The 17,302-nt window shown below is 36.1% G+C and overlaps 2 protein-coding genes across 12 annotated transcripts in view; both read right to left on the reverse strand.

Moving 5' to 3' along the window:
• The window catches only part of LOC140597361 (piwi-like protein 1), a 98,542-nt gene that overhangs the window by 68,645 nt on the left and 12,595 nt on the right, over window positions 1-17,302 (reverse strand). The gene's annotated exons all lie outside the window — the stretch shown is intronic.
• The window catches only part of LOC140597379 (small G protein signaling modulator 1-like), an 81,415-nt gene that overhangs the window by 25,082 nt on the left and 39,031 nt on the right, over window positions 1-17,302 (reverse strand). Inside the window, exon 7 of one of the 2 annotated variants that reach the window (XM_072745643.1) lies at window positions 6,851-17,169. The exons of the other annotated variant lie outside the window; for it this stretch is intronic. The gene's annotated coding sequence lies outside the window, so the exon portion shown is untranslated. Of the gene's footprint in view, window positions 1-6,850; window positions 17,170-17,302 lie in introns of those variants that run through there. 2 annotated transcript variants of the gene reach the window in all.

The following is a 17,302-nucleotide window of genomic DNA, read 5'->3' on the forward strand; positions in this document are numbered from 1 at the left end:
TAAGATCTCTGAGACAGAGACCCTGACCCAAGCTGAAATCAAGAGCTGGTCACTTAACCGATTGAGTCACTCAGGAACCCCTGTCAGCATCTTATATATATTTTTTTATTAAAGATTTTATTTATTCATTCATGAGAGACAGACAGAGAGAGAGAGAGAGGGAGAGAGAGAGAGAGAGAGGCAAAGACACAGGCAGAGGGAGAAGCAGGCTCCACGCCGGAGTCTGATGTGGGACTCGATCCTGGGACTCCCCGAACATGCCCTGGGCCAAAGGCAGGCACTAAACTGCTGAGCCACCCAGGGATCCCATCATCTTATATTTTACATCATCCCTCCTATTCATATAAAGTTTGTGCACAAAAGCCATGTATCAAGATTAAAGATATTTTTCCTGAAAATGATTATATACTCAGAACTTCAGGATTTTACTGTTCTAAGAAAATCGCAATTAACTTCCTTAGAAATCAGATTTTACAGAAGCGTATTTTGTTGCTTTATAATTCATTTTTGAATTAAATCCACTCCAAGTTTTCTATATTTGCTTACCAAATTAGAAACCATTTAAATATAGAATATGGTTTGCTACAATAGTAATGATACCTGAACTTAGTCTGGGATGTATTTTTTCTTTTTCTTTCTTTTTAAAGATTTTATTTATTCATGAGACACACACACACACACACACACACACACACACACAGAGGCAGAGACACAGGCAGAGGGAGAAGCAGGCTGTATGCAGGAAGCCCAATATGGGACTTGATCCTGGGACTCCAGGTTCATGCCCTGGGCTGAAGGCAGGCGCTAAACACTGAGCCACCCAAGGAACCCTGGGATGTATTTTTTCATATAGATTTGTTCACAATCTATAACAATCTGGTATTCTACAGAGTTCTGAGTACAGAAATATTTTTGAGTTAAATACTGAATGTAGCATAGCAATATTTACTCAAATTATAAATTGGAAGAGTTGGTTAAGATATTCTAAATTTGAGAATTTGTCTTAAAATTAGCATATATACATTTTTTTCTGTAATAACCAGTACAAATTATAGTGTTGTTCTCTTGTATTCAAAAACTAGAGTGTGAGATTCTTTGTTAAATTATCTCTGTATACGTAACACTGTAATTCTTCTTGGCATTTTTATGCAAACAATATAAAAAAAGTTTTCATTTTAAAATGTGTCTAAAAATTATTTGATACTCTTCCCTTCAAAAGTGGAGCTCAGGGGCACCTGGGGGCTCAGTTGTTTATGTGTCTGCCTTCGGTTCAGATCATGATCCTGGGGTCCTGGGATGGAGCCCTGAGTTGGGCTCCTGTTCAGCGGGGAGAGTCTGTTTCTCTCTTCCTCTGACCTCCCCCTGCCCCTGCTCATGCTGGTGATCTCTCTCTCTCTCTCAAATAAATAAAATCTTAAAAAAAAAAAGTAGAGCTTAATATCCCCCTCCTTGAGTATTCTGTCCAATTGCTGATTGTCCTGAATAGTCCAGGGTATGATAAGCAACAGAGAAAAGGAGAAAGAAAAAAATGGCATTCTGGCACATATGCAGGATTTCAGCTCCACTTGGCTTAGGTGAACAGATGACTGTTCGGGCGTATGCCCCCAAACTCCCCCACTCTGCCCTCAATATCAAGAGCCTCACAACTAAGGCCCGTGCTTTGATCACAGCACAGACATACAAAAATAGGAGTGGAAAGGTTATCAAGTAAGAAACGGCTCTCTCTTCTTCTGGTGGATGCAGTGGTATCTTAGCACTGGACTGAAGCCCTCCTTCATCCTGTTAGACTGGATCTCTTGTGCAATATGCACCCTGAACTACCATAAATGTAGGAAAAATCAAAGGGAAAATGAGTGAGGGCAATATGAGAGGGAGGAGAGGAAGGAGAGGAGGTGGAAGCCTGTCCTTTACTACTTTTTTATATTCTGAATTCATTATAAATAGAAACTACTGCTTCCCTTCAAACTCCTAACTCCAAATGTGGTTTCTTGCCTTTCTTGAGACTATATTTTGTTTTAAAAAGTCATTTTTAAATAAAATTATTAAAAAGTAAAAGTTTTCATGGTAGAAGAGTATGGAAAGCAATAAGGAGTTTTTTTAGAGGTAAATACAAATCTTTTGTTTAACTCCTTCCCAGACCTTTTTAAACTTCTATTAAAAGAAGTCTTTTATTTTTTTTTGTTACAAGCTCTGTACAAATTTGTATCCTATTTAAAATGTATTCATAGTATTTCCTTCCTTCCTTCCTTCCTTCCTTCCTTCCTTCCTTCCTTCCTTCCTTCCTTCCCTACATTATTGGTAAACATAATGTGAATGCTTCCCCTATCACTTACTCTGCATTTCAATGACTCGGTGTGTCTCATAGTGGCTTATTAGACAGAAATTTGCACAGGGGTGCACCATGGGTTTGAATCCTGGCTTCATCACTACTCAGGTGTGTCATTTTGACAAATGATCCAAGCTTTAGTATTTTTTTTTATCTAAAGTGCCCCCTAGCCCAAAATTTAGCTCCCCACAATTCTTAGTTCCTAATCCCGCCAAACTGGAATCTTTTGAGCTGAAAAATGAGAATAAAATTATACTACTATTGGAATGATAGCAGCACTAGATATGCATGACAAGTGTTTTCATCTCTAAGGAACAATGTATTTAATTCCATGATAGCTAGGTCTTAAAGATATTATTTAGCACCTCTACACCTCCATATAATTAATATTAATATAATATAGCAATATATAAATCATTACATTATTATTAATACATTAATAATTAAATAATTCTATACAATATATTAATACATTGATTTATCATTCATCAGTTTATTCTATTAATGTGAGTAGCATTACACTTTTAGAATCCTATAAGAGGTAACATTCTCTGGGTGTTATGTGTCAGGTACAATACTGAACAGTGCCCTTGTATTGTCTCACTGACAATATGATAAAGTAGGAGCTCACGTGATGCCCATATACAAGGGCACTCACACTTTTCGTAAATGTTGGAGCTGTGACTTTAACTGATACTAATTTAAACCTAAAGTCCATGTCATTAACCATGATGCATCATGCCCTAGTGGGCTTCTCCAAGGCCACCAGAACAGTCCTGAGCTTTCCTGGGCCAAGTTTTGATACAGTTCTCCCTCCAATATCTACGGTATCCCCTTCTAGAACTTGTTACTATAGACTGGGTCTCCTCACTTTCTCCTTCAGTTATCTCAATCTCTTCTTCTTATATTCTCTCTCCCTCTTTTTTTAAAAGATTTTATTTATTCATTTGAGAGAGAGATAGCAACAGAGAGCATAAATGGGGAGAAGAGCGAGAAGCAGGCTCTCCTCTGAGCATGGAGCCCAAGGAAGGGCTGATCATGACCTGAGCTGAAGGCAGACACTTAACTGACTGAGCCACCCAGGCACCTCTCTTCTTCTTCTATTCTTATCTTTATTTCTCTGCACTTCATTCTGATTGATTTCATCAAATTCATTATCTAGTTTACTATTTTTCTCTTTGTTTTTCTCTGTTTTAATCCATATTTCTGAAGTTCCAGTTATTATTATCAGCATTTCAGACCTTCTGTAAAATCAGCACATTTCTCTACATAGCAATAAGTTAGAAAATATAGCCAAATATATGCTACCATTCACAAGAAAGAAAATGCTACAAAATATATAGTTGTTAAGTGCAGAATATTTACAGATTTTATGTAGCAAATTGTGAAACCCAATGAAGGGATATTAAAGAAGACCTGAAGAAATGGAGAGATATATTCTATTAATAAAATTGTTTAACATTGTTAATATCTCAATTGCTGTGTTCTTATGTGTGTGACATACAGACTAATCCAACAAAAAAAAATGGTATCACAGCAGTACGAGAAAACACAGGAACAAGGGGACTTGCTGGTTTATAGCACAAATTATTTAAGAAGATAATAATGAAATTTAGGATAAAACTGAATAATGGTAAGAAGGAGTATAATTGACAAGTTTAGGTAAAAGAACAACAACAACAACAAAACTTACACCCCAGTATGTTCTTTATCTAGACAAACACAATAAACTCTCATTCTCTGTGGCAGGTGACTCATAGATCTCATTCATTCATCCATTCATTCACGCATAGTTTGCCAGACGGCCTGGGTTTTAAGGAGTAGTCATATCACGGAGAATAAATATTCTAATCTTGCACACGGGTGTGTGAACAGAGTCGTTTATTTCAGTGTGAGAAGTATCTAACAGAACCTGTGTCATTGTAGAGGAAGGAGCTATGAACATAGTTTTGACATCTGCCTGCTTCCTCCTATCCAACAACCAAGAGGCCCTCCCTACAAAGAGTATCAACTGTTTGATGAGCTCCCTTTATTCTTTCTTCCCCACTTATCCTCAGGCTGAATCTCACAAGACTTGGCGAGTATTCTACAACAATTATATAGAACTGTTCATCCTTCTGTTTTCATTCACTGGCTGATAACTCAGCTATATAAAAAATTTCCTTTGTACTAAAATGTAATGAATAGTCCCTAAGTGTAAGAACATGTTTTCCTTCCTCACAAAATCTAAATTATCTTCCCACATTTTATCAGTCTGTCTTCTCAGTAGTAGCTGTGATAAAGATATATTGGCTAGCGATGCCATAGACTTTTTTTCTACTTGTACATTTTATGATACATTTGGTTATTAAGGTGACTTTTTAAGTTCATGGTTTCATCTTACCATTGGTAATGAAACCTGGATATTCTATTTGAAGAATGGCCCAAAAATATGAGAGTAAGGACACAATGCTGGAAAACAAAATAAAATAATGAAAACCAATCAACAAATCAAAGAAACATCATCTGAGGTACCTCAGATATCATCCGAGGTAAATACACTGGGGAAAAATGTCTAATTGTGTGTGTGTGTGGGGGTGTCAGTATGGGTGTAATTCCGAATTTAATAATTTACTTGCTATAATAATATTTGAATTACCATTATTTTTGATAAAATTTTTCTGGTCATTAAGACATTGTAAACTATCAACTTACCCTTAAAGAAACTTTCAATCAAAACTGACACTTAATATGGACATTTGATAATCCTATAAGAAGTGGTGGCTTTGGCCTCCACATTCTATGGCTAATTCAGGGAACAATCTGTGCAGTCATATAAGTGATAGATGGTTATTATAAGATTATATATTTGTTATTTCATCCTAAAAACACTACAACAACATGCATGGTCTATTACTTTTAAAAGGATGAAGTTAGGGATATGCAGATCAACAATTCAATAAAAGGTTCTTGAATTCAAATTTGAGGCTTATATTCTTAATACGACATATACAGTCACTATAAATCTATTTATTGGTTCAGGAAATAATGAGGGACTGTTTTGTGTCAGAAACTGTTCTAGGTGAACTGTTGACCATAATAGACAAAGGTCATTGCCCTGGTGGAAGCTGCATTCTGGAAAGTGGAACAGGCAATGGACACTCAATGCATGAGTAAATTACATCATGTGTCGTCAGATGGTGAAAATGCTAGGGAAAACAAACAGTGGAGGGTAATTGGGGTTTGAAATCCTTGGGGGTAAGCATGAAGATTGCAGGGAGTAAATAATTGTAGGATCTTGGGTCATCATAAATCTGTGGGTTCTATATTTCATACTACTGCATACATAAAAGGGATTTTAATTGATTTGAGGATTGGAGGATTAGTGTGTATGCATATGTAGTTCTTCTTCTGAGAAGATGATCTATTATTTTCATCACACTCTTAAAGAGATCATGTTCCTAAACAAAAAATTCTGACATTCTCAGTATTATGTGTTTTCACAAAACTAGATAACATAGATATCTATAATTAGATAACTAGATAACACTTCTTTCCTATTATCTTTGCGTTTATTAAAAATAATTGTGAGAGATAGACTTTTTGGAAAAGACTGTTGTTATTACACATGTTGATATTGACTTTTATTCTGAACACTGAAAAAATAAAGTTAATGATATAAATAATTCTGGTCTCTTCTTTAATTGCAGTCCTTTTGGGGATCCCTGGGTGGCTCAGCGGTTTAGCGCCTGCTTTTGGCCCAGGGTGTGATCCTGGAGTCCCGGGATCGAGTCCCCCGTCGGGCTTCCGGCATGGAGCCTGCTTCTCCCTCTGCCTGTGTCTCTGCCTCTCTCTCTCTCTCTCTATGTCCATCATGAATAAATAAATCAATAAGTAGCTCTTTTTTTAAAAGATTTTATTTATTTATTCATGAGAACACACAGAGAGGATTGAGAGAGAGAGAGGCAGAGACACAGGCAGAGGGAGAAGCAGGCTCCATGCAGGGCGCCCTACGTGGGACTTGATCCCGGGTCTCCAGGATCACGACCTGGGCTGAAGGCGGCGCTAAACTGCTGAGCCACCCGGGCTGCCCAATAAATAACTCTTTAAAAAAAATTCCAGTTCTTTTCAATTTAGAGAGAAAATGAATTTATAAATGTTGAATGTGATCACAATTATTGATCCCACCAATACATTGAATTTTTACATTTACACTACTTTTCTTTAAAAACAGCATCATCCAGAAAATGTTAAACACAGTGAAACAATAATCTTCAATTCATTATAAACAACTGTAACTTTATTCTATATAAGATAGTATTGCACTGGTACTTTACATCTAAAGTGAAGATTGTAATTCCTCTTTCAAAAGACTGTTGTAGGAATTTAAAAAAATTTTTAAATAAAACAAAACAAAAGACTTGTAGGAATTAAATGATGTAGTATATAAGTCAATTCAACCTACATCATATTCCTTCTTTTTCTTTATAGGTAATGTGTAACTGTGATTTTTTTCATTATTACAAAAAACATACACACAAGGAATCTTTGCTATATTTCTTTAATTCATTAAGATATGATAGGAACAACCCTGAAAATCAAATTACTTTTATCAAGTTCAATTAAAGTTCAAGCTAAGGAAGGGTATATTCAGATTTTTTGAAGGGAATGTTTGTTCTTTGTAATTTAAATGATTTGTAAATAAGAGAGATCAGTGACACTATATCAGTGTATTTGTATGTCTTTCTTAGAATGAATGCTGTTAAACAAAGATGTTCTAACATTTAGTCAAAGAATCTTTCTAACTCTAAAAACAACTATGACAATTCATTATGTTCCATAAAGTGTTCTTGAACTGGTAATTTTGCACTGGTGCTTCCCGTAATGACCATTACTATACTCATTTCCTCAAATCATATCTCCTTTTACACAGCTTATTATATTTAGAAATTTAAACGTCTGTACATACGAATGGCCAATTTTCAAGAGCATATATTTGAAAAAGTCAAATATGATCCATTTCCATGCCAAAAACATTGACATTCCTGGTCTTTAATCACTTTTCTTCAGCTTTCCAGTGTACTACCAAATGAATGTAGACTAAGAGAGGATTTGGTGACCAAGAAATACTCATCATTCACAGAAAAATGCAGATTCCAAAAGAAACAGGAAGAACAAAAATGTAAGTCTATATCGAAAGGCAGACTTTACTACTTTCTTATAAACTTCACAATCTTGTTTTAACAAGATGTTGTCCCCAATGTGTAGGTAAAATCTCATGGGCCAGAGCTTATTTTCAACTGTGAAATATACAATAGTAAACTCAGATTTTTAAAAATCTCCTTGAATAGAAGTTTTGCAACATTATATTATCAGCTGGCAAAATATTTCCTTCCCTTTTACCCAGTATTTTCACATAATTTATACACTGGAACCTTACCATAACAACATCCTCAGTCTGTGGAAATTCCATAGTAGAGGATGTATTATACTGCAGTACTTGCCACATTGAAATAAAGTTTAGAAAATTATTGTTGAGCGGTTATTATGTATTAAGTACTATGCCATGTTGTATAAAATGTTTAATATATATGAGCTATTAAAATTTTGTCTGAAATCTATCTGGTCCCTGACCTGTATTATCTATGCCACTGGAAGCTGTGAACTCTTTACAATGGAAAATGTTAGGAAACAAGACTAGCAAAGATCTGCAGCATCTACTCCTCTCTATGTTGTCACTACCTTTTTAATACATTTTGGTATATTTGTGTGTGTTTGTGTGTGTGCGTGTGTTACGGAAAATCTGATTCCACACAAGCAATATTACTACACTGTATGATTTGCTAATGACCTAGACTTTACCATGTAGGCAATAAGGAAAATGCTGTAAATGTATAATCAGGAAAATAATGTGATGAAATTTGTGTTTTGATCATAAATACAGAGAATGTACTGGAAGGAGTTGAAACTGGTGTCAGGAAGAACAGTTAGGAAGTATGGGCAATGATACAAGGGCAGGAACTATATGTGAAAATCCTTGTAAACTTCAAAGTCCTTACAAATATTACTTATTATTATTGGTGAGATTTTTTAAAAAAGATTTTATTTATTCATTCATGATAGTCACACACACACACACACACACACACACACAGAGGCAGAGACACAGGCAGAGGGAGAAGCAGGCTCCATGCAGGGGGCCCGACATGGGACTCGATCCCGGGTCCCCAGGATCGCGCCCTGGGTCCAAGGCAGGCGCCAAACTGCTGGGCCACGCAGGGATCCCCCATTATTGGTGAGATTAATTCTTCTGGTAATTAAACCTCCCTGGACTAAGAGCAAGAATGAGCTACATTAGACAGATTTCCTGCCATAATAGGGCTTGTCGTAATGACAGGGTTTTATGTTATAAGGCCAAAGTGCAAAACTAAGCTGATGCCTGTTTTGCACTACAATGCCCAGCTGTCTATTCAAATAACTCTTCTGCTAAAAAGGAATCTCTTGTTATATTAATGACTCTTGGTACTACACAAAACCATCTAAAACTGTTCCACTAGACTGTTTTAAGAGCAGTCTTCCCATAATGACCCAGAATGAATTTTCCTAGATGTAACCTAGTTTAAATGGCATATAAATCTCCAATTTGCCATTTGCTATGTAGATAACCATAAGCACTCTAATAAGAAAATGTGGGTGTCATTACACTTGGTCAAATTTACTACTGAATGACTAGCTAACAGACTTGGAAAATTTTACATCCTTTATCAATGGAGGTGTCATTAAAAACAGACCCTGGAGCTATGTCCTGAATTTCATTTTAAAATCACAGCACATTATCATTATCTGGACCTGTCTCATTATAATAGGTTTGGTCTCAATACAACAGCAATTTCTTTAAAGCTTATTGTATGATAGAGTGAAATCTGGGAATTTTTTAAAACTACAAATAGCTTTCAATTTTTTACTTTTTTTTTAAGATTTATTTATTCATTCAGAGAGAGAGAGAGAGAGAGGCAGAGACACAGGCAGAGGGAGAAGCAGGCTCTATGCAGGAAGCCCGACTCAGGACTCGATCTGGGGTCTCCAGGATCACGACCTGGGCTGCAGGCGGTGCTAAGCCGCTGTGCCACCAGGGCTGCCCAAATAGCTTTCAATTATTTCCTCCCTCTATCCCTGCCTGCTTCTATATTCTCCATTACTAAATTGGTACATCATGAGGCTAGGATGAAGTTCCTCCATTATTTGGGAGGCTATGCTCCTGATAATATCTGGCAATTTTAGAAAAAAAGAAAAGCTATGAACTTGTATGTTAAGCGAAAGAGTTTCTGATCAGGGTGGCTCAGTAGGTTTAGCATCCAACTCGTGGTTTCAGCTTAGTTATAATCTCAGAGTCTTGAGATTAGCCCCAAATCAGGCTCTGCTCTCAGCTCTGAGTCTGCTTAAGATTCACTCTTTCCCTCTCTCTCTACCCCTCCCCCACTCACGCACACATTCTTGCTCTCTCTCAAATAAGTACATAAAATCTTCAAAAAAATTAAAATTAAAATAAAATCTTTTGAATGCTGTTCTTCAATGTTTAAGGCACACAGAACTATCTGGAAAGCTCATTTTGGTGGGGAGATCTGATTCCTCGGCACTGCTATAAAGGATGTGTTTCTGCCATATCATAGTGCAGCAGAGTGCAGCACTAGTGATGTTGTGCTAAGCATAGCTGCCTTTCATAGGGCAGCATAATTCAGAGGAATTTACCCTCAGAGGAAAACTTCCCCAATGCAAAGCAGATGACTGATAACACCCTTTATACAGACTGAACGTAATGGTTTATTCACTTATGCATATTAAATCCCTTTGAAATTAAAGGGAATCAGAATAGGCTGCCACAAAATGTGTCACTTTGTCATGTGGACTGTTTTGAGCTGAAGGCAATCAAGATCCAACGGATTCAAAAACTTTCCCCTCCCCCTTATTTGTCTCTGAGAATTCAGAGGAGGTCTGGTCCTGGAAGAGAGGTACCACCAGAAATATCTACAAAAAGTACAGGCTAGGTGTGCCAAGCTAAGGGGAACTCAGCAAGATACGTTTGTTCAGTTTCCTCTGTGTCCCACTGTCTCTGCAGGTCATGACAAACATTTGTTTTCCAATTATTTGCTCTTATCATCTTTCTGTTAATTGTGTTCCTTCCTTTTGAAGCCCCAGATCCCTACCCCTAACTCCTTAACTCAGAATGGCATATTAAGCCTCAATTGCCTGTCTTGAAGCTTTTCATGTCTTTGTGGGGCTCTCATAAGTACAAAATTAGATGTTAACCAATTTAATTAGTAGACCAGCCAAAAGAATCCAGTAAGTTAAGAAAAAAAAAAAAATCCCTCCCTACTAAAGCAAACATTAGAAGAGTAGCAATATGGGGCACCTGGGTGCTGCAGTTGGTTAAGCACTCGACTCTTGGTTTTGGCTCAGGTCATGATCTCAGGGTCATGGTCTCCAGGTCGTGAGACCGAGCCTCTTGTCAGGCTCTCTCTCCCTCCCCCTCTTCCCTTCTCTTCCACTTTCTCTCTTTCACTCTCTCCCTCTTTCAAACAAATAAATAAATATTTTTTAAAAAGAAGAATTAGCAATATGATTTTAGATTTACAGCATAAATTAAACAAATCACAAGTAATCCAATCATATTTGAAGCTGGCCTCCATCGTATCAGTTCAGATGAAAGAATGATCAATAGAGGTCATATCATCCCCAGGCATAACTGAACTAGCCAAGAAACCTGTAAGAATGCAACCCCACTAGCTTACAAATAGATATGATCACCAGATGTACTTAGTGAAATTTTTAACATAAGGAATCGAGATGTCTTTCAGATTCCAAATCTCTTGAGACGGAGAAGACCGCTGTGGGACTTAATGAAATGGCATCGGAGCATCTGCTAGCATGACATCATGGGCCTCCAATCAACAGCGTCCACCTTCTCAGGAGCCCCCTGCTCCAAATTTTGACCTTAAAAATCCTCACTTGCAAACCATGAGGGGGTACAGGACTTTTGAGCATTAGGTACTGTTCTCATGGGTGAGACCACACCATTAACAGCTTATCTTTCTTCACTGCAAAAGCTCAGTGTCAGTTTTTATTGGCTCTCTGTGCATTGAGGGGACAAACTCTCACTCGGTTCAGTTACAATTGGATTAAATAAGGGTATATAAACCCTGCCAGTCTTGAAGTGAATGAGGGAGTTCTCGGGGTTTGTAGTGATCAGCTGCATCCTGCAGATTCCTCATTTGAATCAAAGGCAGGTTGGCAAAATGAATAGACTTTCCATTTTGAAGACTTGGACTAAGTATGGGGTTAGAATCATACTTGACTGCCTACCAGGCAAATATCTCACCATAATGACACTCAAAGAGGTAAAACTACCTCCTGAATCAAACTGATCAGATTGAAATCCCAGCTCTGCCACTTACTCTATTTCCATATCTGAAAATAGATGTAACAATAGTAGCTACCTCACAGAGTGACAGAGGATAAATTAATCAAGTCATGTGAGATACACAATATATTTCTTGGCATATTGCTTACCAACAATTAGTTACTACTATTGTTGTTCTATTAAAATAATAATTTATATGTATTTTCAAAAATTGGTAACACATGCCATTTTATAGCATCTGGAGAATGGAATCTGAGTTTAGTAATACTTCCTCTTCCTTAAACATTTACCTAAAATATAGTACTAATGTTTTTGAATTAAAGTTGTCCAGTCATGGGCATTACCCTTTCTTAAAGCTGGGTGGATCCTCAAGACAAACGTCTCTCTAAATATCTCTTTTCCCCATAAAGCAAACAATGGTCTTTTGCAAGGGACATTCCTGTCAGAAGACTAATAATAGGGACACCACTTGAACCATATGGGTATTACGTGAATAGAATGTAGATATGCAGAAAAACAAAATGTAATCATTGAGGCTGTTGAGCTGAGCAAACACTGCTTCACAGTGTTAATGACATGAAATTTTCCTCTACTTTCTGTGTTTTTGCCTTTGTAGCTACTCAGAATTTCACCCCGGTCCTCTGGTGACAGCTGTGGCACATGAGCTCAGAACACTGGATCTGCTCGATGATTTCCTGCCAAGCACTTTATTAAGAGTTTTAGATTTATTAGATTCAATACAGTTTGCTTGATGCATGGTAGATTATTCTATATTTCGTAAAAATTACCCTGTTCTATGGCTTGATGCCTTGAGTTTATAGCCACTAAGACATGGTTTATTGTTTGTTCTTGATTTGGAAACAAATAGTTTCCCTTTGTTCTGATTCTTTATTTTCCCTGTCTACTTTTGAGATGCTAGAGCATCGTGATTGCACATAGTATTCGAAACTCAAGATTTATTATACATTGCATTTTCTTTAAAAAATTAGATTATAGATCTAAGAGTAAACAATGCTTAAGGAGCAAGAGACTGGACGTGTGATTTGTACACATACACTTAATTTCCGTATATTCTTGTCATGATTATCCATGGCATTTATGAACCTATGTTGATTTATTATCAAATGAAAGTTTAAAAAGCCTAACAATTTAAAAAAGCAAGATGCACTTAAAATAATAAACTTTAAATAGAATCATCTAATTTAACATCAATAAATCTGACAATCTGACAATTCAGGGTGAGGGTGTTTCTATATACTTATAAGGAAATTGTATGTCTTTCTTTAAAGTTTTTCCCTATGCTATATTTAAAAAACAAAAATCAGAAACAGAAACAAAAAAGTCTATCTCAGGATGGTTATAACAAGTGACAATGTACAAGTTTCATAAATTTGAACTCTTCTAATTTGAAAACCAAATCCAGTTGGCTAGACTGTTGTGTTTGGTTGGTGTTTTATGTAATTGGGAAATTTTACATTTAAAAGTAGTTTTCTGGTATTATGCTGAGTGAAATAAGTCAATTGGAAAAGAACAATCCTTATATGGTCTCATTCATTTGGGGAATATAAAAATTAGTGAAAGGGAATAAAGGGAAAGGAGAGAAAATGAGTGAAAATATCAGTGAAGGTGACAAAACATGAGAGACACCAACTCTGGGAAACGAACAAAGGGTAATGAAAGGGGAGGTGGCCGGGGGGTTAGGGTGACTGGGTGATGGGCACTGAGGGGGGCACTTGGTGGGATGAGCACTGGGTGTTATGCTATATGTTGGCAAACTGAACTCCCATAAAAAATAAAAATAAAAAATAAAATAAATAAAATAATAAAAGTAGTTTTCTAATTCATTTTAAAAAATCAGAAAATTTAGGCTAATACTCTTGATTGGCAAAATTAGCTGAAGCTGAATACCGGCTGTCCCTTGTACTAAAGGCCCATGTTCTCCAAAGACCTTGTTCCCCTTGTTCCCAACCCTCTCCATTCATTCATGTTGGTGGGCTAGTCTTTGTATATACATTTGTGCTTGGGACCACTGACGTAGAGATGTCAAGGGATGATGTGCTAAAATCTGACAATCTGACAAGCCCGGTAAAGGTAGGTTAGGAATCCATCAATAGGCTTTATAATGTAGCTTATTTCAATATAATAATAGTCATGGTGCAAATGAGAATAATTACCTACTTAGTACTTGAACAACTATAACATTATGCAGCCATTAACCATGATATTTTAAAAAATATCAGATGCAAATGTAAAAGTGATTTGGTTAAATGACAAAATCACAGGTCATATAGTCGTAGGTAAATTAGTATTGAGTTATGTTACAAAGAGAATTCAAACGAGATGTGCACTATCAAGGCACTACTCTAAATGGATGGATAATCACGTAGAATTACAGAGCTAAATTGGGTCAGGCAAACCAATTCCAGGACCAAAGATTCATATTTATATATTAATTGCAACTAATTACATTTTCATTGATTTTTTAAAGAACAAATTAGAGAGACCAGTATGCTTCTTTGGAATAGAGAAGAAAAAGTTTTAAAAAAGGATATGAGTATTGTCTAAAGTTAGAGTCCTGAGGGAATGGTTGAATAGTCGAAAAGGACTAAGGATTAGTTAGCACAAGTACTAACTAGTACTAAAGTACTAGTTAAGCAACATTTTAAGTAGTATAATAATTTTTCTGATAGATTCTTTGCATTTTTAAATATTTGCATTTTTGTTCCAGTAAAAGTAACTCACTCTCCATGTAGGTGATTAGAAAAGGGGGAATGGAAGAAATAAAATACAGCTCACCTATAATCTTACTATCAATATTTTACTATTAAAAGTTTCAATCCTGGGGATCCCTGGGTGGCTCAGCGGTTTGGCGCCTGCCTTTGGCCCAGGGCGTGATCCTGGGGTCCTGGTATCAAGTCCCACGTCAGGCTCCTGGCATGGAGCCTGCTTCTCCCTCTGCCTGTGTCTCTGCCTCTCTCTCTCTCTCTCTATGTCTATCATGAATAAATAAATAAAATCTTAAAAAAAATAAATAAAAGTTTCAATCCTTTTGTTTCTTGTCTTTTTGCTGCTAAACCATAAGATGTATATGGATCAGGAGCCTCTATTCTGCTCACTAATATATCCAAATACCTACACAGTGCTTACTAAAACAAAAAAAAAAGGTAGGCACTTGGTGGATATTGACTGAACATGTGTGTTCAGAATTAGAGTTCTATTGCTTTATTTTTATTTTTTACAAAGATTTTATTTATTTATTCATCACACACACACACACACACACACACACACACACACACAGGCAGAGGGAGAAGTAGGCTCCTTGCAGGGAGTCCGACGTGGGACTTGATCCCAGGTCTTGAGGATCACACCCCGGGCTGAAGGAGGAGCTAAACCGCTATACCACCCAGGCTGCCCTGTACTTTTTATTTTGTGTCTTTTCATTTGAGTTCATATTGTGAGCATTTTTGTCTTTAAGTGTTCTAACAATGTAGTTTTTTAAATGGCTAGATATGCCATAATTTCTATTGTTGAATATTTAGGTTGTTTCCAAATTATCACTAACACCAAAATGCTTCTGCAAGCATTTTTTCCACATAAAACTGGTTAGTATAAATATCTGGTATACCAGACTCATGAACTGAGTCTTTATATTGATCATTATAATTTTTGAAAATTTTATAGGAAAAATAAATGGTATCTAATTGTTTTGATTTGTAGTTACTTGACAACTGTTAACACTATATATTTTTTGTGTATGTCAATAAAATTACCTTTAAATGGAAATATTATTGTTTAAAAATTTAACAGAAATCCAATGTATATAATATTTGATCTCTTCTAATCAGCATATATAGAAACACAGACACATTATAGACTTTGCTATATAGTTAATTATTCATTGTATCTTAATCAACATTTCAAAATACATGCACATATGCACATACATGTGTATTAACTGTACATTCACTGACACATTCATATATTCCTTATGTGATAACATGTGCATATTTATTGACTGATGCTGAATTTTAAAAAAATGTTTTTAAAAGATTTTATTTATTTACTCACAATTGACAGAGAGAGAGAGAGGCAGAGACACAGGCAGAGGGAGAAGCAGGCTCCATGCAGGGAGCCTGATGTGGGACTCGATCCTGGGTCTCCAGGATCACACCCTGGGCCGAAGGCGGTGCTAAACCGCTGAGCCACCTGCGCTGCCCATGTCAACATTTTTTCTTATTTGACTTTTAGACTTTGTTTTAGAGTAGTCTTAGGCTCACAACAGAATTAAGAGGTAAGTATTGAGATTTCCATATACATCATGCTCTACACAGGCATAGCTTCTCTCCCATCATCAAAGTCATTCACCAAGAGGTATTTTTAAAAATAATAATTGTTATTAAATTAATATGGATATAAAATATATTTATTTTTATTTACATACTTATACTATAAATATAAATTATTATTTTTATCAGTTTTTGCCAAGGATAAACCTACAGTGACACATCGTAATCACCCAATGTCCATAGATTATATTATGGTCCACTCGATATTTACATTCTATGGGTTTGGACAAATTTACAATAACATCTATTCACTATTATAATATCATAGCATATTTTCAGTGCCCTAACACAAACAAAGGAAAATGATTCATCTTCTCCCTAAATTCCCTTCAACTATTCATCTTTTTATCGTTAACACAGTTTCTTTTTCTTTTCTGGAACATCATATAGTTAAAGTTATATATAGTATGTGACCTTCTCACTTTGGCTTCTTTCACTTAGTAATTTGCATTGAAGTTTCCTCCATGTATTTCTATGGCTTGATGGCTCATTTTTATTTTAGTGCTCAGTAATATTTGTTTGTATTTATCACATACACGTATTGCAAAACTTCTTGGTTCCTTCCAAGTCTTGGCAACTATGAACAAAAGCTGCTATAAACATCTATGTGCAGGTTTTTGTGAGAGCATAAGTTTTCAGGTCCTTCAGATAAATGCCAAGGAACTGAAATCTTCAGATTATCCAGATGTCACTAATATCTTGGTCTGTTCCAATCCCATTGCCGTTTACCTTTTCTATGCCAAGTATGGTTTATGAACTAGTAACATAGGCACCAAATACGAGCTTTTTGGAATCTCAAGTCTCACTCCAGGCCTACTAAATTAGAGCTTGTATTTGATGAAAGTCCTCAGGCAATCGATGTGTACATGAAAGTCTGAGAAGCAGTGCCATCAATTCTAACACCTCTGATTATAAAATATAAGTCTCCACTTTGACCTAGAGTTAGAAACATGCCTAAAATCAGTAGGAGCTTTTGAGACAAACAAAAAAATCTTCAAATCCCAGCCCTTCTGCTTCTGAAGTGATTCTCTTGAACAGGTAATGCAACATTTCTCCTCTTTCTCCATCGATGCAATGATGAAAATAAGACCTTGTTGCTGTATTAAGAAATGTCATATGCAACTGATGAATTATTGAAAACTACAGCTGAAACTAATAATGTACTATACGTTAGCTAACGTAATTTAAATATAAAAATGAAGTGTGATAAAAAAATAAAAAGTACTCATC

This window comes from Vulpes vulpes, unplaced genomic scaffold (assembly GCF_048418805.1).
Source record: "Vulpes vulpes isolate BD-2025 unplaced genomic scaffold, VulVul3 u000000698, whole genome shotgun sequence".
Lineage (NCBI taxonomy): Eukaryota > Metazoa > Chordata > Mammalia > Carnivora > Canidae > Vulpes > Vulpes vulpes.